Here is a 21,705-nt window from a genome sequence, read left to right on the forward strand (position 1 = left end):
CTTCTATATTTTGCTTTTTGTATTGGCTTGAACCTTCAAAAAATATGGAATCAAAATGATGAGATCACACATCCTTGCTTTTTTCCTGAACTTAGGGGAAATCATTTGGTCTTCAGTAAGTATATTAGTCATAGGATTTTCATAAATGTCCTTCATTAAGTTTCCTTCTATTCCTACTTTTCAGTGTATGTGTGTGTTTTTATTATGAATTGGTGTTGAATTTTGTCAAGCGATTATCTTTTGTGAATCTATTGAGATGATCACATGATTTTACTCCTACAGTCTTTCAATGTGGTAAATTTTATTAATTAGTTTTTGAATATTAAACCAATCTTGCATTCATTAGATTAAACCCTCTTGGTAAGGATGCATTATCCATTCAATATGCTAATATATTATGAGTTTTTGCATATATAAATGAGAAAATGGGTTTATAATTTTCCTGTCTTGCAATGCTCTCTTGTATTATTGGTAGATACTAGGGTTAAGTTGATTTCTCAAAATGTGTTCTTCTTTTCTAATTTCTATTTTTCTATTTTCTGAAGGACTCTGTATAATTTTAATATGATTTCTTTCCTAAAGGCCTGGAAGATTCAGTGCAGACTTTTAGTTCCTTGATAAGTTACTGCTGTTTGTACTCCACTTCCCTGTGCCATAATCCAAAAAAGTGACCCAGACAGAAGTTGGACTCATCTTATGGGATTATATTCTCACAAGGTTCAAAGTCCCGCACTGCCTTTGAAACACTTGTTTCAGAGATTTTGTCCAATCTTATAATTGTTGATGGTGGTAGGGCTAGGTTTAGCAGTAGAGCACTTTATCACAGCCAGTAGTGGATACTCGTCAGGATGTTTGAATTTTTATTTAATTTTTTAAATAACTAATATAATCTCATAGTTTAAAATTGTAAAATGATAAAGGACGCCCAATTCAATAGTCAGGTTTGTTCAGCATCTATGCCAATCTTCTATACTGCGTAGAATAGAAAACTTAGGAACATTTAAACACATTCATGAAGTTTGGGTTCCAGATATGAATTAGATTCTGCCTATCCCATATACTGTTACGAAAATTGCATTTGGAACTAGGACATGTGGAGAGAGAGAGAGACCATGGGAGTTTTCTTGATGGGAATGGTAGTAGCTGATTTCTTGGTTGTAAAATGAAGGTAAGGTATTCCTGTAGCAAACAGTGGCACTCTCAGTTTCTGATCTCTGTATGAAACCAAATTGGTATGATTCTGGAACCAGAGTAAAGTCTAAAGTTATCTAATTCCCAGTTTCCCAATAATCAAAGACATAATATTTCCCTTAGGTGCTCTCCTGGGAGTTTCACCTGGAAGCCTAGTCTAGAGTTTATCTGTATTTTTAAAATGTTGAATATCTGCAGCAAGCCCCAGATAATAGCCTGATTTCTCCTCAGGTGGTTCTTCCACATCTTGTTCATGTGGTATATGTCTGAAATAAGCAAAGAAGATAATAAATCAGGTAAGAAATGTTGATTTACCTCTAATTTTACAAAAATTGCTAAGGACTATCATTTCCTATGCCTGGTTTGTCAAGTTGATGATGTAGAAAATACTGTAAGAATTATGACAAGTCTAGGTCCTTGAGACCTCCCCTAAACTTACAAATGTGTTTAATATTCTAAGGTAAATTGATATGACTATTATCAAGTGATAGTATGTTTAATCTCTGCATTCACAGAACACCATCCTTGAAGGAAAGGTGGTTTTATTGCAATGACAAAAGGATCGCCTGTTTCTGTTTCTATTATACTGAACCATCTCACAGATCAGATTGGGGGAAAAAAGTGAGTCCATTCTTTTTTAATTGATATATCATAATTGTACATATTTTGGGGGTACATGTTATATTTGATACAGGTATGCAGGGTATAATGATCAAATCAGGGTAATTGGAATATCTATCACCTCAAACATTTATCTTTGTGTTAAGAACATTGCAATTCTTCTCTTCTAGCTGCTCTGAAAAAATATAATAAATGAGTGTTAACTACAGTCTCCCTACTGTACTATAAAATACTAGAACTGATTTATTCTATCTAACGTATTTTTGTACCCATTAACCAAATTCTCTTCATCGCCCACTCCTCTCTGCCCTTCTCAGCCTCTGGTAGCTACCAGTCTACTCTCTACCTGCATGAGATCCACTTCTTCAGCTCCCACATTTAATGAGAACATGGAATACTTGTTTTACTGTGCGTGGTTATTTTACTTAACATAATGACTTTCAGTTCCATCCATGTTGCTGCAAATGACAGGATTTTATTCTTTTAATGGCTGAATAATATTCCATTGTGTGTATATACCACATTTTTAAAATCCATTCATTTGTTGATAGACATTTCAACATCTTGGCCATCGTGAGTAGTGCTGCAATAAACGTGGGAATGCAGATAGCTCTTTGATATACTGTTTTCCCTTCTTTTGGATATACAACCAGCAGTGAGATTGCTGGATCACATGGTAGTTCTATTTTTTGTTTTCTAAAGAGCTGCCACATTTTCTATAACGACTGTACTACTTTACATTCCCACCAACAGTGTATAAATGTTCTTCTTCCTTGTCATCCTTGCCAGCATTTATTTTTTGTCTTTTTAATAATACCCATTTAACTAGGGTGAGATAATATCTCAATGTGGTCTTGATTTGCATGTTCCTGGTGATTAGTGATGTTAAGCATTTTTTCATATACCTTTTGGCCATTTGTATGTCTTCTTTTCAGAAATGTTTATTCAGGTTTTTGCCTGTATTTAAATTAGATTTTTGTTGTTGTTGTTGTTGTTGACTTGTTTGAGTTGTTTATTTATTCTGGTTATTAATCCTTTGTTAAATGAACAGTTTGCAAATATTTTGCCTCATTCTGTAGGTTGTATTTTCACTTTGTTAATTATTTCCTTTGTTGTACAGAAGCTTTTTAGCTTGATGTAATCCCATTCGTCTTTTTTTTTCTTTTCTTGCCTGTGCTTTTGAGATCCTACCTAAAAATCTTCATCCAGACCAATGTCCTGTAGCATTTCCCCCATGTTTTCTTCTAGTAATTTCATAGTTTCAAGTCCTAAATTTAAGTCTTTAGTCCATTTTGATTTGATTTTGGTATATGGTGAGAGACAAGGGTCTGGTTTTACCATTCTGCATATGGACATCCAGTTTTCCCAGCACCATTTATTAAAGTGCATGTCCTTTCCCAGATGTATGTTCTTAGTGCCATTGTTGAAAATGAGTTGACTGTAGATGCATGGCTTTATTTCTGGGTTCTTTAATCGTTTCATTGGTCTATATATCTGTTTTTATGTCAGTACCATGCTGTTTTGGTTACTCTAGCTCTGTAGTACAATTTGGAGTCAGCTGTAATGTGATTCCTTTAGTTTTGTTCTTTCTGGTCAGGATGGCTTTGGCTATTCTGAGTCTTCTGTAGCTCTATATAAGTTTTAGGATTATTTTTTCATTTATATGAAGAATGTCATTGGTATTTTGATAGGGGTTGCATGGAGTCTGTAGATTGCATCCCTGGGATGCATCCTACTTGATCACAGTGAATGACCTTTTTTTAATGCATTGTTGAATTTTGTTTGCTAGTATTTTGTGGAGGATTTCTGCACCTATGTTCATCAGGGATTTTGCCTTTTGTTTTCCTTTTTGGTTGTGTCTTTGGTTTTCGTAATAAGGTCAATTTGTTAATGTATAAAAATTCTTGTACTATCCATATCATCTTCATATTGCAGGAGCAGTTAAAAGGAAATAAAGTATTTTAATGAGTAAATTTTCTAAAATTTCTGACAATGTCACTTTATCTTGGTCTGAAGATTTGATTTACACAAATTTTATGACCTAAAGAGCCAGACCAAATAGGCAACCTGAATTTTACTCAAACAATAGAGTAGGCCTAAGAAATCTTTTGCATCTACCCTAAAAATCCTTCCATTACAGTTGCCTGATAATAATAGCACTTCATACTGTCAAGCTCTTATAAATATTTCTTGGTCTTATTATTAATAGGCCAAATCTGCCTTTGCAAAGAGTCAAACCCATCCAAGTCCCAAACTTTAACCTGGATACTGAGACCCCAAATCAAGGGGGATATATTAAAAAGTCTCGTTTAATCCTTTCAGAATTAAACCACACCAAGTGTTCTTAACAACTCACACTGCCATAAATTGCCATAGAGAGGAACCTGGAAACTCACATCCCACTGCAAAGGAAGTTTCTGTACCAGTTTACGACCTAGTGTACAAATGCTTTCTTTTCATCAGATAGTGAATATAGTAACACTAACACTTGACAAAGCTCCTCTACAACTTACTTTAATGGGAATCTTATCTCTTCTTGGAAAGCCAGCACTTGAAAGAGGTACACTGTGAACTTCACCTTTGGTAAATGATTGATATCTTTTCATAACACTCTAGTTCTTTAGGATTAAGATGGTGTTTACAATTGAATAAAAAACAGATGAAAGAAATGTGAAAAACCACCTAGTAATGCAGGCCAAACATACTGTGTATGAGCTGGGCCAAGCAATGCTGAATTAATCTTGTCAGTTAAATATTTAACGTGCTTGATTATATGTATATTTGTTATGCATTTGTAGCTTCAATCATGATCTTCCCCATTAGTCTGTTTTATAATATCTCTCCTAATAGGTCCCAGCCTCATCCTGACTCCTAATAACTTAGATTCCTAAATACAGTGGATGGCTAGTTGGACCTGACTGAGCCGGCTCAGAACAAATATTGTATTTTCAGATCATATTACTGCCCAAAGTGTTATCCTGCTCACCTTATCATTAAAGTCACTATAAGACTTCATTAATATCCCATTATTAACTTGAGTATGCTTCTCAGGATGTTCCAAAGTGGACCTTCAGTAAAGCAAGCTGCTCAATAACCTAGAACACATCTGTTACTTCAAAATTCAATCAATTAACCAATAACAACACGCAGATCTAAATTAAAATTAGTACCAAATTATTGTTAATCTTTATCAAAATATATTAGATCCTAACAAAATTCAGTCAAATAAATAATTTGAAGTAAACTAGTAACATCTCTAGTGTGTTCTTCTCAAGTCTGCTCATAATTAAAAGGTAATAAAAATGTAGCAATGTCTTCCTCAACCTGACCAGACCACTACCCACTTAGAAAATGGATGGATTTGTGCCTGGGGCCCAGCCAGTGGAGATCAAAGCATGCATCTCCTCTGCATTTCAGTCAGACTGCTCATCTCATCTTGGTCCAAATTCATCTGGATTACCTATATATAAGTCTCCCATTCATATATTCAAACCGAGACTCACTCTTATAATAAGCTCCCCCAACTGAGAATCTGATAACAGCAGTACACATACATATGTTGGTGGATTGCTTTGATTTCTACTTCACATGTAAATGAGCCCTTATATAAAATAAATGTCATATAATAGGTAGTATTATATTTACATTTTGCCAGATTCAAAAGTGATAGGCTCTGCATAATCTAAATTTAGAGCCTCTGTTATTGTTCAAATGTCAAAACCATAAAACTAGAGCTCATAATTGGGCTAATTGGGAAAAATACCCCTAAAAATATACTTGCTTCATGCAGTTGACCTCAATGTTTTGCATGAAAACTTTATGCATGCAACGTCTCTTTGAAGTCCTCACACCAGAAAGGTATCTCTGGGGTTTTGGGTTTTTTTTTTTTTTGGTTTTTGGTTTTTGGTTTTCTTGGTGTTTTTTGTTTTGTTTTGTTTTTGTTTTTGAGACAGAGTCTCGCTCTGTCCCCCAGGCTGGAGTGCAGTGGCACAATCTCTGCTCTCTGCAAGCTCCACCTCCCAGGTTCACACCATTCTCATGCCTCAGCCTCCCAATTAGCTGGAACTACAGGCACCTGCCACCACACCTGGCTAATTTTTTGTATTTTTAGTAGAGATGGGGTTTCACCGTGTTAGCCAGGATGGTCTCAATCTCCTGACCTCATGATCCACCCCCCTCGGCCTCCCAAAGTTCTGGAATTACAGGCATGAGCCACGGCACCCAGCCATCTCTGGTTTTAAAAATAATAATATGAAGGTTTCAATGCTGTGTTCTGGAGAGACTGAAAGAGTCTCTGAACTGTGGGAAAATTAGTGTAGCTGAGGTCCCTTCCTGAAAATAGGGTAAATAATCACAAGTCTGAATTTGGTACATTGAACACTACACTTCCCTGACCCCTACGAATCCTAGATTCATACCACTTCGGAAAGGAGGTTGAGGGGTCTTCTCTAAGGAAACTGTCTTAAGCAAAAGAAAAGAGATTGAGATTAAAATGTGAAGATCTCTTAACAAAATAGCCTGGTTACCCCGACCTACCCCATTCATAAGAAATGTCTGATCCTTCCCAAGCACTGAGACTTCCCAAATGCACACTTCCCAAACATTCAGCCTTCAATCCTACGTATAAATGGAGAAAAAGATCATGAAAAGATTTGACGCACACCTCTCACATAAAGCAGAGGCCAAAGAAAAACAAACCAAAAGAAAAAAAATAAGAATGTGGATGACACAGAAATAATGAAGGCAGAAGAATAAAACTTTTTAAAATCTATAATTGTTATAGCCCAAAAGGAAAGAACAAAATGTTATTAAATGAGAAAAAGGCAGAAAAAGAAGATTCAGAGACACAAAGACAGAAAGAAAGCCCTGAAAAATATCAAAAAACATGATGAAAGATAATTACAAAAAATATTAAGAAAAGTTTAATATAACACTGAGAAAATCTCCAATAAATGAGGACAGAGTGTTTAGAAATAATAGAGAAAAATATGAGCATAGGATGATCTTGCAAAGTGGTTCAACCTTTGCATAAAAGTTTTACAGAAAGAACGGGAAAAAAACGGGACAAATTTGTCAAATAATTCAAGAAAGTTTCACAGAACCTAGTGTCATTAATTTACAGATTGGAAGGACCCACAGCATAACCAAAAAAAAAACCATGATTTTAAAAGAACTTGATTAGGGTATGTAGTCATGAAATATCAAGACACCAGGAATAAAGAATAGTAGTTTCTAGAGATAAGTTAAAGCGTAAACACAGAAGATTCGAAATTGTAATGGCAGAAAAAGATTCAGCAACAACACTGGAAGCTAGAAGACAATAGAAAAATAACTTTCAAATTATGAGGAAAAAAATATTCCCAATGTATTTCTATCCCAAATCAAACTAACTATTGAATGTGAACAGAAATAAAAACATTTACAATTATGAAAGCTTGTCAAGAATACATTTTCTCTAATTATTTCTTGAAAAGCTGTTGAAGAACATATTGAACCCAAAAATGTAATATAAAGCAATAAATGTAAAAACATAAGATCCAGGAAATAAGAAATCTGACTCAAGGTCCAGGCAAAGAAGATATCTGGGATAATGATGAATGGCAATAATTTATAGAAAGCCTAGAGATATCTCTAAGAAGAATGTATTCAAGAAAAAAGTTATAACTAACAGATTTTCTGATGTATCTAATCATACTAAAGGTATTTTGATGTACACATAAATATTTACATTTATTTACATATTAGACCTTTGTCTCATTGCATGTTAGTATATGCAGACTGACTTAATTTTCTTCATTTTTAATTGGCTTGTAACGATTGTATATATTCAGGGGTTCAGAGTGATCTTTTGATACATATATATATATAAAATGAGTAATAATTAAATCAGGATGATTAATATAGTCATCACCTCAAATATTTACCATATCCTTGTGTTGGGAACATTTGAAATTCTCTCTTCTCCTATTTGGAAATACACAATAAATTATTGTTAACTACAGTCACCATATAGCGTGCTACAGAAAACAAGAACTCATTCCATATATATAGAGAGAGAAATATTTATATCACACACACACATATATATTCCTCCCATTTATAGTCCTCATATATGGAGGAATATATATACATGTAACTGTAACTTTGTATCAGTTAACCGGCAGTATTTCCACATCCTCTCCCTTGGCCCTAATAACCACACTTCTATTTTCTGCTTTTATGAGCTTCACTTTTTTAGTTCCCACATATAAGAGAGATCATGCAGCCTTTATCTTTCTGTGCCTGACACTTAACAGAATGTACTCCAAGATATTCATGTTGCTGAGAACGACAGAATTTTGTTCTGTTTTATGGCTGAATAGTATTTCATTAGGTATATGTACCACATTTCCTTTATCCATTCATCTGTTGATGAACACTTAAGTTGATTCATATTTTGACTACTGCGAATTGTGTTGCAGTGAATATGTGAGTGCAGATATCTTTTCAATATACTGATTTCCTTTTATTTAAATAAATGCCAGTAGTGGGACTGCTAGATCATATGACATTTCTATTTTTAATTTTTAAGGAACCTCCATACTGTTTTCCATAATGGCTGTCCTACTGTATATTCCCACTAACACCATATGAGCATTCCACTTTCTCTGCATCCTTGTCAGCATGTTATTTTTTGTCTTTTTAAAAATAACCATTCTGAGACATAAGGATTAAGATGGTGGATGGGAAGCAGGACTAGCTTGCAGCTCTAAGGCTTGGACAGACAGAGCAGTGTGTAGAGAATCACATCATGAATTTTGCTCCAAGAACTACTGCAGGAACATACCAGAAAAGCTGAGAGAATCCACCGACCCTTTGAAGGAACTGGATTGCCGCTGCAGGCTCCCTGACATGCTGAAAAACTCTGAGTCGGCTGGCTTTCTCAGCAGGGAGGCTGGTGGTGTGAGGGGAGTTCTCAGGCTTGGTCACTGGCTGCCTGGAAATAGACTTGGTGCTGTTGAGCGGGGCATAGTGGGAGTGAGATCGGCCTTTGGGACTGCAGGCTGTGTGGGAGCAGGGTGAGTCCTGTGACTGCTGGCTTTCCCCCACTTCCCTGGCAACCTGTATGACTCAGTGGAGGCAGCCATAATACCCCTGGGAACATAACTCCATTGGCCTGGAAACCATGCCCCCATCCCCCACAGCAGCTGCAGCAAGCCCTCCCCAAGGAGAGTCTGAGCTCAGACATGTCAATCTCTGCCCCTACCTGATGGTCTTTCTCTATCCACCCTGGTTGCCGAAGACAAAGGTCATAATCTCTTTGGAGCTCTATGGCCCCACCCACCACCTGAGAAACCTGAATACTTGGCCAGCTATTCCTAGGGCAAGTTTGCATCCTCCCTATCATACCACAGCTGATGCACTCTTGAAAGCACCACCACCGGGCTGGAGGCCAACCAACACAAAACCAGCACACTAAACAAAAATACAACCAAGGACCCTCACAAAGTCCACTTCACTCCCCTGCTACCTCCACTGGAGCAGGTGCTGGTATCCACAGCTGAAATATCTGAAGGTGGATCACATCACAGGACTCTTTGCAGACCAGACACTCCCTAATACCAGCCAGAAGCCTGGTAGCTCCACTAGGTGACTAGACCCGAGAGCAAAAACAATCATAGCAGTTTGGGTCTCAGGAAGACCCATCCCTAGGGGAAAGCGAAGAACACCACATCAAGGGAGCACCCCTGGGGACAAAAGAATCTGAACAGGAGCTCTTGAGTCCCAGAACTTCCCTCTGACATACTCTACCTAAATGAGAAGGAACCAGAAAAACGATTCTGTTAATATGACAAAACAAGGTTCTTTAACACCCCCAAAAGATCACACCAGCTCACCAGGAAGAATCCAAACTAAGATGAAATCTCTGAATTGTCAGAAAAAGAATTCAGAAGGTAGATTATTAAGCTAATCAAGGCAGCACCAGAGAAAGGTAAAGTCCAACTTAAAGAAATAAAAAACATGATACAGGATATGAAAGGAAAAATCTTCAGTGAAATAGATAGCATAAATTTTTTAAAAATCACAACTTTTGGAAACCAAAGACACACAGAAATATAAAATGCACTGGAAAATCTCAGCAATAGAATCAAATAAGCAGAAGATGGAACTTCAGAGCTTGAAGACAAGGCTTTCAAATTAACCCAATCCATCAAAAACAAAGAAAAAATAATTTTAAAAAATGAACAAAGCCTCCAAGAATTTTGAAACTCTGTTAAGCATTCAAACCTAAGAATAATTGGTGCTTCCAAGGAAGTAGAGAAACCTAAAAGTTTGGAAAATACATTTGAGGGAATAATCGAAGGAAACTTCCCTGGCCTTTCTAGGGATCTAGACATCCAAATACAGGAAGCTCAAAGAACACCTGGGAAATTCATCTCAAAAAGTTCATCACCTTGCCATCATCAAGTCATCTAAAAGTAACCATTTTAACTGGGACGAGAAATAATCTCATTGTGGTTTTGATTTGCATTTTTTGGATAATTAGTGACATTGAACATTTTTTATATATTTATTAGCCATTTGTATGTTTTCTTTTGAGAAAGAAGAATGTGTATTCTGCAGCCATTGGATGAAATGTTCAATAAATATCTATTCGGTCCATTTGGTCTATAGGGCAGATTAAGTCTGATGGTTCTTCATTGGTTTTCTGTCTGGAAGATCTGTCTGATGCTGAAAGTGGTGTGTTAAGGTACCAGCTATTATTATATTGAGGTCTATCACTCTCTTTAGCTCTAATAATATTTGCCTTGTATATCTGAGTGCTGCAGTGTTGAGTGCACATATATTTACAACTGTTACACTGTCTTGCTGAACTGACCCCTCTATCATTATATAATGGCCTTGTCTCTTTTTATGGTTTTTGTCTTGAAATACATTTTATCATTACATAATGGCGTTCTTTGTCTCTTTTTATGGTTTTTGTCTTGAAATATATTTTATCTAAGTATGGCTATTCTTGCTCTTTTTTGTTTCCATTGGCATGTAATGTGTTTTTCCATCACTTTATTTTTAGTCTATGTGTATATTTATAGGTGAAGTGTGTTTCTTGTAGGCAGCAGGTATTTGGGTCTATTTTATTTTTTTTAACTATTGAGCCACTCTATGCCTTTTGATTGGATAGTTTAGTTCATTTACATTCGATGTTACTATCGATAAGTAAGGACTTACTCTTGCCATTTTTACATGTGTTTTCTGGTTGTTTTGTGATCTTCTCTTCCTTCCTGTCTTCCTTTTTGTGAAAGTGATTTTCTCTGGTGGTATGTTTTCATTTCTTGCTTTTAATTTTTGGTGTATCTGTTGTAAGTTTTCTGACATGAAGTTACCATGAGGCTTGCAGATAACATCTTATAACATACTATTTTTTGCAAACCAAACCAACAAACAAGCAAAGAGAAAACTAATAAAAACCCTACATTTTAACTTTATCTCTTCTACTTTTTAACTTTTTGTTGTTTCTGCTTATATGTTATTATATTGTCTATATATTAAAAAGTCGTAGTTATTATTTTTGATAGGTTTTTGATTTAGTCTACATGCTCAAGATATGAGTAGTTTATGCACCACAATTATAGTATTACAATATTCTGTATTTGTCTGTGTATTTACTATTACCAGTGAGTTTTATACCTTCAGATTATTTTTTATTGCTCATTAATATATGTTCCTTTGAGATTGAAGAACTTTGTTTAGCGATTTTTGTAGAACAAGTCTACTATTCATGAAATCCTTCAGCCTTCGTTTGCCTGGGAAAGTCTTTATCTCTCCTTCATGTTGAAATGATACTTTTGCTGGACACAATATTCTGTGGTAAGGATTATTTTTTCCTTCAGAACTTTAAATATGTCATGCCACTCTCTCCTGGCCTGTAAGGTTTCCACTGAGAAGTCTGCTGCCAGATATATTGAATCTCCATTGCATGTTATTTGGGTCTTTTCTCTTGCTCCTTTTAGGATCTTTTCTTTATCCCTAACCTTTGGAAGTTTGATTATTTAATGTTTTGAGGTAGTCTTATTTGGTTAAATCTGCTTGGTGTTCTATAACGTTCTTGTATTTTAATATTGATGTCTTTCTCTAGATTTGGAAAGTTCTCTGTTATTATCTCTTTGAATAAGCTTTCTACCCTGATCTCTCTACCTTTTCTTTAAGGCCAATAATTTTTAGATTTACCATTTTGAGGCTTTCTAGATATTGCATGCATGCTTTGTTTTTTATTGTTTTTTTTTTGTTTGTTTGTGTATTTTCAAATAGCTGTCTGCAAGCTCACTGATTCTTCCTTCCGCTTGATTAATTCTTCTTTTGAGAGACTCTGATGCAAATTTTCAATTGAATTTTTTAGCTCCAGAATTTCTGCTTGATTTTTAAAATTTATTTCAATTTCTTGTTAAATTTATCTGATAGGATTCAGAATTCCTTCTACAGGTGATTTCAATTTCACTCAGCTTCCTCAAACTGCTGAACACTGTTTCTAACAGGTCACATATCTCTGTAACTCCGGGATTTGTCAGTGGTGCCTTATTTAGCTCATTTGGTGAGGTATGTTTTCCAGGATGGTCTTGATGCTTGTGAATGTTCACTGATGTCTAAGCATTGAAAAGTTGGGTATTTATTCTAATCTTTGCCGTCTGAAATTGTTGATACCCATCCTCCTTGAGAAGACTTTCCAAGTATTCAAAAGGAATTGAGTGTTGAGACCTAAGTCTTTGGTCACTATAGCAATACCTGCATTAGAGGTCACCCCAAACCCCAATAACTGTGACTCTTGCAGACTCGTAGAGGTACTGACTTGGTGATCTTGGGTAATGTCTGGGAGAACTCTTTGGATTGCCTGGCTGAGTCTCTTGTTCTCATCCCTGACTTCACCCCAAACAAATAGAATCTCTCTCTCCATACTGAACTGCCTGACATTAGGGGAAGAATGATGCAAACACTATCATGGCCACCACCACTGGAACTGTGCTGAGTCACACCTGAAGCCAGAACAGTACTCAGTCTCAACAAAGCCTGTGATAACTTGCCTGGCTACTACTAATGTTTATTCAAGGCTCAAGGGCTTATTACTCAGCAGGCGGTGAACCCTACCAGGCCTGGGTCTCTCCCTTCAGGGAATAAGATTCTCTTGTGGCTCAGGGTGCATCTAGAAATGCTGTCTGGGAGCCAGGACTTGGAATCAGGAACTTTAGGAATTTACTTGGTGCTTTATTTTACTGTGGCTGAGCTAGTACCCAAGTTCCAAGACAAAGCCCTTTCTACACTTCCCTCCACTTTCGTCAAGCAAAAGGTATCTCTCCCCTGTGCCACCAGTGCCCCAGGCCCATGGCAACTGTATAGTTTCTACTCTCCCATTTGTTTCTCACTCATGCATACTGGTCACCATGAGAACAGGTCCAACTAGCTTGCTGGAGAATGGGACACTCCACGGAGAATGCTTCAGTTATCCCAGCCATCCAAACTGAGGCATGATAAAAACCAGTGAGCCCCAGCTGCCCAAAAGTTGAACTCAAACTCATGAGCCAGACCAGCTGAGGACAGCCAAATAAGGCCCAGACAGGAAGAACAACCAGCTGACCCAACCTAAATTGCCCACCAATAGAATAGCCATTGTTTTAAAATACTGAGTTTTTGGGGTGATTTGCTATGCAGATATAGATACCTGATAGATAAATGTATAGTTTTTTCAAAAACTAAAGTGATAGATGATTTAATAAACTACAGTCATCACTTGGTATCCATAGGAGATTGCTTTCAGGACTCCTAAGGATATAAAAATCCCTGGATGCTCACATCCCTTATATAAAATGGCACAGTATTTACATACAACGTATGCACATTCTCCCATATACTTTAAATCATCTCTAGGTTACTTATAATACCTAATACAATGTAAATGCTGTGTAAATGTTTGTTACACTGTATTGGTTTTTTATTTGCATTATTTTTTGTTGAATTTTTAATTTTTATTTTTTCCTTATAATATTTATGATCCACAGCTGGTTGAAGACACAGAGGCAGAATCTGTGGTTATGGAGGGCCAACTGTAAAGGTTGTTTAATCATCAGCATTAAATTATTGGTGGCATGAAAACCACCATGATGAAAAGTTCAAAATTTCAGAATGACAAATCGGAAATTAATGAAGCTTTTCTACTTGTTTGTTTTATATGAAATAAATAAGGAATTAGGTTAAATTTAAAGTCAGGAAATGGGAACCTTTCTTTATAATGCAAGGCATAGTAATTATAGCAAGGGCCTTATTGTACCCACTAGATACTACTGAGTCAAACAGCTTAGCAAAATCCTAAAAATACTAACCAGGCTTTCAGTACAAATTTGAACAGTGTGTTTGCGAGGTGAGTGAAAGACAAAATCATATTGATACAGGAGGCAGATGGAGAAGAGCAGGTGAAAACCACATATACTAGGTTTGCTCTCAACTCCTAACTCAAAAGGGTGGTTACTGAGAGAAAAAGCTGTCTCATAGCCTCGGATTTCATGCATTGATTACTGGCTTTAAAAAAATTATTATAACCACATACCCAGCCATTACTGTTATGTAAGATTGGACAACTGAGTGTGTAATGATGGAGCTTTAAGCCTTTCCTAGATGCTTCTGGCATTAAACACTGCCAGTTAGGATAGGAAACAGCATAGGAAAGGCAAACCATTTCTCCTCCCCTATTGTCATCCTGAATTACATTATGTCTTAAGCTAGAAGGAACTAGCTTGCCATTTTAAATAACAATAATTTTAAAAATAAAGTGAGTTTTGTTTTTCTTGATTTCTGAGGCAGAGATACCCAGAAACACATTATGTATCCAAAGTACACTGGGTTGCAAAGTAGGGATTTTTGTTCCTTGGGAGAGTCATTTAGCATTGCTTTGTCTTGTCATCTGTGTATGTGAGAGCGATATAATGTGTTTTTTTTACAGAGATTTATGACAGGATTAGTTTCAATCATTTCTGTTTCAATGCAAGGCAGTTGTTGAAAGTCTAAGTCTAGTTGTCCCCTGAAATAGCACATACTGTTTTTGGGTGGTGAAGATGAGATACCTTTAACAATAAAGCTCCTCTCACAGTAGAGAAATGGCCACATGGTCATTAAAAATTATACTATGTCAACAGAATGAAATGCAAAACTATGTCTACCCTGTAATTACATCATCAAAAGATTACAAATGGGAGTGTAAAAGGCTGCAAATATTTTAAAAATAGAAATATGTTAATCTATTAGCCAATAAAATTTATTTTAAATTTTATTACCATTTTTATAATAGTGTTCAGAAAATACATATTTCTTTCCAAAAAAGTAGACAAACAATAACAGTAGTATAAACACTCCTGAATATTAAATTGCACAACTCTTGATAAAAGAATTCAGCAATGTTTCTGGATACAAAATTAATATACACAAATCAGTAGTTCTTCTATACACCAACAATGACCAATGTGAGAATCAAATCAAGAAATCAACCCCTTTTACAATAGCTGCAAAAAAAATACTTAGGAATATACCTAACCAAGGAGGTGAAAGACCTCTACAAGGAAAACTACAAAACACTGCTTAAAGACATCATAGATGACACAAACAAATGGAAATACATCCCATGCTCATGAATGGGTAGAATCAATATTGTAAAAATGACCATGCTGCCAAAAGCAATCTACAAATTCAACACCATTCCCATCAAAATATCACCATCATTCTTTACAGAATTAAAAAAAAATTCTAAAATTCATATGGAACTGAAAAGGAGCCCACACAGCCAAAGCAAGACTAAGCAAAAGGAATAAATCTGGAGGCATCATATTACTTGCTTTCAAACTATACTATAAGGCCATAGTCACCAAAACAGCATGGTACTGGTATAAAAATGGGCACATCGACCAATGGAACAGAATAGAGAACCCAGAAATAAACCCAAATACTTACAGCTCCCTGATCTTTGGCAAAGCAAACAGAAACATAAAGTGGGGAAAGGACACCCTATTCAACAAATGGTGCTGGGATAATAGGCTAGACATAGTTAGGAGAATGAAACTGAATCCTCATCTTTCACCTTATACAAAAATCAACTCAAGATGGATTAAAGACTTAAATCTAAGATCTGAAACTATAAAATTCTAGAAGATAACATTGGAAACCCTTCTAGACATTGGCTTAGTCAAGGATTTCATGACCAAGAACCCAAAAGCAAATGCAACAAAAACAAAGATAAATTCCTGGGACTTAATTAAACTAAAGAGCTTTTGCATGGTAAAAAGAAAGTTAGCAGAGTAAACAGACAACCCACAAAAAAATCTTCACAATCTATACATCTGACAAAGGACTAATGTCCAGAATCTACAATGAACTCAAACAAATCAACAAGAAAAAAAATAAACAATTCCATCAAAAAGTGGGCTAAGGACATGAACAGGCAATTTTCAAAAGAAGATATACAAATGGCCAACAAACATATGAAAAAATGCTCAACATCACTAATGATCAGGGAAATGCAAACTAAAATCACAATGCAGTACCACCTTATTCCTGCTAGAATGGCCATAATCAAAAAATAATAGATGCTAGAGTGGATGCAGTGAACAAGAAACACTTCTACACTGCTGGTGTGAATAGAAACTAGTACAACCACTATAGAAAACAGTGTGGAGATTCCTTAAATAAATAAAAGTAGAACTACCATTTGATCTAGTAACCCAACTACTGCGTATGTACCTGAAGGAAAAGAAGTCATTATACGAAAAAGATACTTGCACATGCATGTTTATGGCAACACAATTCACAATTGTGAAAATGTGGAACAAATCCAAATGTCCATCAATCAACGAATGGATAAAGAAACTGTGGTATATATGTACTGTGGAATATTACTCAGCCATAAAAAGGAATGAATTAATGGCATTCACAGCAACCTGGTTGAGACTGGGGACTATTATTCTAAGTGAAGTAACTCAGGAATGGAAAACCAACATCGTATGTTCTCACTCATAAGTGAGCGCAAAGCTATGAGGATGCAAAGGCATAAGAATGACACAATGGATTTTGGGGACACAGAGTGAAACAGTGGGAAGTGGGTGAGGGATAAAAGACTACAAATAGGGTGCAGTGTATACTGCTTGGTGATGGGTACACCAAAATCTCACAAATCACCGCTAAAGAACTTACGTAACCAAACACTACCTGTTCCCCAACAACCTTTGGAAATAAAAATGTTAAATTAAATTAAAAATTTAAGAATCACACAACTCTGATATAAGGTATCAAATTACTGCTTTGAGCCATATCGAAAGGCTTGATGTTAGCCTCTTCTGGGAATTCATATGCTTTTATTCTATCCTGAAGCAAACAAAGGATTCCTCAAAATCAAGGGCCCTGAATATGTGCTACAAGTTTCTCAAAGCACTTGCTTTATCTAAGTTTAAGAAATGCAATAAATAGTCAGAATTCTGTGAACATATGTATAAATTAGATCAACAGCTTCACCTTCAAGAGGGTACCATTTTTTAAACTGAAAATATCTAGCGCCTTAAGACTATAACATTCAAGCTCAACAATAGCTTATAAAGCAATGATCTACAGAAGAGAAATGACTTCCCACAATTGGGCAGTTTTTATTACAGGAATCAAAAAGCTTTATAATCACTCTACACATGTGCCTTAACTAACAATATTGATCACAAGCCTCACCTTAAACTCTTTGTTTACATTTACATCTTCTTTCTTATGTCTCATTCACAATTTCTGAGTCTTTTAGTGTGCATTACCTGCAAGGTCCAAAAGTATAATAGTGAATAAGTCATCTTGTTGTAAACAATTCATGACTGCATTATTAACAACCACTATTATTGACAGTGTGTGAATTACTCTATCAAGCATGTTACATAAACTTCATGACAACACCGTGAGATAGCTTACTCCCCCCATATTATATAAACATGACATACATGAAAAGTAAACCTCAGAAAAATTCAATAATACACCCAAGGACAAATAGGAAGTAAATAGCAAAATCAGGATGTAAACCAAGTATAACTCTAAATTATTATATTATTATACTTTAAGTTCTAGGGTACATGTGCACAACCTGCAGGATTGTTACATAGGTATACATGTGCCATGTTGGTGTCCTGCACCCATTAACTCGTTATTTACATTAGGTATATCTCCTAATACTATCCCTCTCCACTCCCTTCAGCCCATGACAGGCCCTGGTGTGTGATGTTCCCCACCCTGTGTCCAACTGTTCTCATTCTGTGCTCGCTTCGGCAGCACATATACCAACTGTTCTCATTGTTCAGTTCCCACCTATGAGTGAGAACATGCGGTGTTTGGTTTACTGTCCTTGCAATAGTTTGCTCAGAATGATGGTTTCTGGCTTCATCCATGTCCCTACAAAGGACATGAACTCATCCTTTTGTATGGCTGCATAGTATTCCATGGTGTATATGTGACATATTTTCTTAATCCAGTCTATCACTGATGGATTTGGGTTGGTTCCAAGTCTTTGCTATTGTGAATAGTGCCGCAATAAACATACGTGTGCATGTGTCTTTATAGCAGCATGATTTATAGTCCTTTGGGTATATACCCAGTAATGGGATGGCTGGGTCAAATGGTATTTCTAGTTCTAGATCCTTGAGGAATCGTCACACTGTCTTCCACAATGGTTGAACTAGTTTACAATCCCACCAACATTGTAAAAGTGTTCCTATTGCTCCACATCATCTCCAGCACCTGTTGTTTCCTGACTTTTTAATGATTGCCATTCTAACTGGTCTGAGATGGTATCTCATTGTGGTTTTTAATTTGCATTTCTCTGATGGCCAGTGATGACGAGCATTTTTTCACGTGTCTGTTGGCTGCATAAATGTCTTCTTTTGAGAAGTGTCTGATCATATCTTTTGCCCAATTTTGATGGGGTTATTTTTTTCTTGTAAATTTGTTTAAGTTCTTTGTAGATTCTGGATATTAGTCCTTTGTCAGATGGGTAGATTGTAAAAATGTTCTCCCATTCTGTAGCTTGCCTGTTCACTCTGATGGTAGTTTCTTTTGCTGTGCAGAAGCTCCTTAGTTTAATTAGATCCCATGTGTCAATTTTGGCTTTTGTTGCCATTGCTTTTGGTGTTTTAGTCATGAAGTCCTTGTTCATAACTATGACCTGAATGGTATTACCTAGGTTTTTTTCTATGGTTTTTATGGTTTTAGATCTGACATTTAAGTCTTTAATCCATCTTGAATTAATTTTTGTATAAGGTGTAAGGAAGGGATCCAGTTTCAGCTTTCTACATATGGCTAGTTAGTTTTCCCAGTACCATTTATTAAATAGGGAATCCTTTCCCCATTTCTTGATTTTGTCAGGTTTGTCAAAGATCAGATGGTTGTAGATGTGTGGTATTATTTCCAAGGGCTCTATTCTGTTCCATTGGTCTATATCTCTGTTTTGGTACCAGTACCATGCTGTTTTGGTTACTGTAGCCTTGTAGTATAGTTTGAAGTCAGGTAGCGTGATGCCTCCAGCTTTGTTCTTTTGGCTTAGCATTGTCTTGGCAATGCAGGATCTTTTTTGGTTCCATATGAACTTTAAGGCAGTTTTTTCCAATTCTGTGAAGAAAGTCATTGGTAGCTTAATGGGGATGGCATTGAATCTATAAATTACCTTGGGCAGTAGGGCCATTTTCAAAATATTGATTCTTCCTATCCATGAGCATAGTATTTTCTTCCATTTGCTTGTGTCCTCTTTGATTTCACTGAGCAGTGGTTTGTAGTACTCCTTGAAGAGGTCCTTCACATCCCTTGTAAGTTGGATTCCTAGGTATTTTATTCTCTTTGCAGCAATTGTGAATAGGAGTTCATTCATGGTTTGGCTCTGTGTTTGTCTGTTACTGGTATATAAGAATGCTTGTGATTTTTGCACATTGATTTTGTATCCTGAGACTTTGCTGAAGTTGCTTATCAGCTTAAGGAGATTTTGGGCTGAGACAATGGGGTTTTCTAAATATACAATCATGTCATCTGCAAACAGGGACAATTTGACTTCCTCTTTTGCTAATTGAATACCCTTTATTTCTTTGTCCTGCCTGATTGCCCTAGCCAGAACTTCCAACACTATGTTGAATAGGAGTGGTGAGACAGGGCATCCCTGTCTTGTGCCAGTTTTCAAAGGGAATTTTTCCAGTTTTTGCCCATTCAGTATGATATTGGCTGTGGGTTTGTCATAAATAGCTCTTATTATTTTGAGATACATACTTTCAATACCTAGTTTATTGAGAGTTTTTAGCATGAAGGGCTGTTGAATTTTGTCAAAGGCCTTTTCTGCATCTATTGAGATAATCATGTGCTTTTTGTCTTTGGCTATGTTTATATGATGGATTACATTTATTGATTTGCATATGTTGAACCAGCCATGCATCCAAGGGATGAAGCCAACTTGATCATGGTGGATAAGCTTTTTGATGTGTGGCCGGAGTCGGTTTGCCAGTATTTTATTGAGGATTTTTGCATCAAAGTTCATCAGGGATATTGGTCTAAAATTCTCTATTTTTTTGTTGTGTCTCTGCCAGGCTTTGGTATCAGGATTATGCTGGCCTCATAAAATGAATTAGGGAGGATTCCCTCTTTTTCTATTGATTGGAATAGTTTCAGAAGGAATGGTACCAGCTCTTCCTTTTACCTCTGGCAGAATTCAGCTGTGAATCCATCTGGTCCTGGACGTTTTTTGGTTACTAGGCTATTAATTATTGTCTCAATTTCAGAACCTGTTATTGGTCTGTTCAGGGATTCCACTTCTTCCTGGTTTAGTCTTGGGAGGGTGTATATGTACTAGAATTTATCCATTTCTTCTTGATTTTCTAGTTTATTTGTGAAGAAGTGTTTATGGTCTTCTCCGATGGTAGTTTGTATTTCTGTGAGATCATTGGTGATATCCCGTTCATCATTTTTTATTGCATCTATTTGATGATTCTTCTCTCTTTTCTTCTTTATTTGTCTTGCTAGCAGTCTGTCAATTTTGTTAATTTTTTCAAAAAACCAGCTCCTCGCTTCACTGATTTTTTGAAGGGTTTTTTGTGTCTCTCCCTCCTTCAGTTCTGCTCTGATCTTAGTTATTTCTTGCCTTCTGCTAGCTTCTGAATTGTTTGCTCTTGCTTCTCTAGTTCTTTTAATTGTGATGGTAAGGTGTCAATTTTAGATCTTTCCTGCTTTCTCTTGTGGGCATTTAGTGCTATAAATTTCCCTCTACACACTGCTTTAAATGTGTCCCAGAGATTCTGGTATGTTGTGTCTTTGTTCCCATTGGTTTCCAAGAACATCTTTATTTCTGCTTTCATTTCGTTATTCACCCAGTAGTCATTCAAGAGCAAGTTGTTCAGTTTCCATGTAATTGAGCAGTGTTGAGTGAGTTTCTTAATCCTGAGTTTTAGTTTGATTGCAGTGTGGTCTGAGAGGCAGTTTGTTATAATTTCTGTTCTTTTACATTTGCTGAGAAGTGCTTTACTTCCAAGTATGTTATCAATTTTGGAATAAGTGCGATGTGGTGCTGAGAAGAATATATATTCTGTTGATTTGGGGTGGAGAGTTCTGTAGATGTCTACTAGGTCTGCTTCGTGCAGAGCTGAGTTCAATTCCTGGATATCCTTGTTAACTTTCTACCTTGTTGATCTGTCTAATATTGACAGTGGGGTGTTAAAGTCTCCCATTATTATTGTGTGGGAGTCTAAGTCTCTTTGTAGGTCTCTAAGGACTTGCTTTATGAATCTGAGTGCTCCTGTATTGGGTGCATATATATTTAGGATAGTTATCTCTTCTTGTTGAATTGATCCCTTTACCATTATGTAATGGCCTTTTTTGTCTCTTTTG

This window comes from Theropithecus gelada, chromosome 13 (assembly GCF_003255815.1).
Source record: "Theropithecus gelada isolate Dixy chromosome 13, Tgel_1.0, whole genome shotgun sequence".
Classification (NCBI taxonomy): domain Eukaryota; kingdom Metazoa; phylum Chordata; class Mammalia; order Primates; family Cercopithecidae; genus Theropithecus; species Theropithecus gelada.